This window comes from Monopterus albus, unplaced genomic scaffold (genome assembly GCF_001952655.1).
Source record: "Monopterus albus unplaced genomic scaffold, M_albus_1.0 scaffold256.1, whole genome shotgun sequence".
Taxonomy (NCBI): domain Eukaryota; kingdom Metazoa; phylum Chordata; class Actinopteri; order Synbranchiformes; family Synbranchidae; genus Monopterus; species Monopterus albus.
This window is the reverse complement of record NW_018128136.1, coordinates 13,553-14,632: the sequence shown is the minus strand read 5'-3', so window position 1 is coordinate 14,632 and position 1,080 is coordinate 13,553. Positions and strand designations below refer to the sequence as shown.

At 44.4% G+C, this 1,080-nt stretch overlaps 1 long non-coding RNA gene across 2 annotated transcripts in view; it reads left to right on the top strand.

The window, feature by feature from the left end:
* The window catches only part of LOC109972421 (uncharacterized), a 20,093-nt gene that overhangs the window by 15,368 nt on the left and 3,645 nt on the right, over positions 1-1,080 (top strand). For both annotated transcript variants that reach the window (XR_002276683.1, XR_002276682.1), the window contains exon 3: positions 645-721. This is a non-coding gene — a long non-coding RNA (uncharacterized LOC109972421). The remainder of the gene's footprint in view (positions 1-644; positions 722-1,080) is intronic.

Genomic DNA, 1,080 nt, shown 5'->3' with positions numbered 1-1,080 from the left:
CCCACGACCCCCCCCCCCCCCCCCACACACACACACACACACACTTGTTGCGGTCACGGCTAACCTCAACATGCTTCAGGTGAAGGATCATTCAACCTGATCTTGTTCCATAAATCACACCATGTGGAAAAATATACATATATCACAGATACAATGTAAACAGTGGCACAGGTTTGAAACACGACCATCTAGCAGCTACAGCGCAGTAGTAAGCTGCAGATTATACATATCGCTGCCAGGACCTGCAGCTGGTTGACAGTCACATGACTGGCGGGGTCAGAAAGGAGCAGGCTTGGGGGACAATGTTGCTGATTTTTCTCTCTGAACTCTCACTAAGTTAAAGAGACACAGGATGAATTAATGACAGAGTCGACCCAGGTCCACAGCAGAGAGCTGATCCCCGGAACAGCTAACTGTGACTGCAGCATCCAAACATCATGTACTACTGTCTCATCTTAATGTGTCTTGGGGCGTGCATATTTAGGTTCATGTATACGTGTGTGTATACGTGTCAGTGTGCATGGCTGTGTGTGTGTTTGCGTATATTGTATCCCTGCCAGGATCTGATCACTCTCAGCTGCTCCATGACATCCCAAATCCTGTTCTGACCCGTTCTTGAACAACCTGTTTTCCTCTCTTGCTAGTACCGTGCCACTGTGACTGCGCTCCAAGACAACTGAGCACTCCAGGCATCCCGTCACACACTGAATACATGGACATGGTGAGATCAAGTATATCCAGCTACCATAAATTCCCACTACAGTAAACTGTGCTGGCACAAAACTAATCACACGGTGGTGTCAAAACGTGTTCTCGTAAATTGAAAAGAAAAGACTAAATATAAAGATATTTCACAGCGTGAAATTTATTATGCATTAACGTATCAAAATTAGCATGTGCACATGGTTCTTGACTGTTTAGGATAAACAGAAAAGACTAACTTCAACTTAGCGGTATACAACATTTATATGAAAAAAATGCTACTATCTGATTGGTCCAAACTGTTGGGGAGCAATTGTGGTTTAAACTTAATTCTCCCAAGATTGGTCCTTCAATCCATCCATCCTCCAATCATCCTCT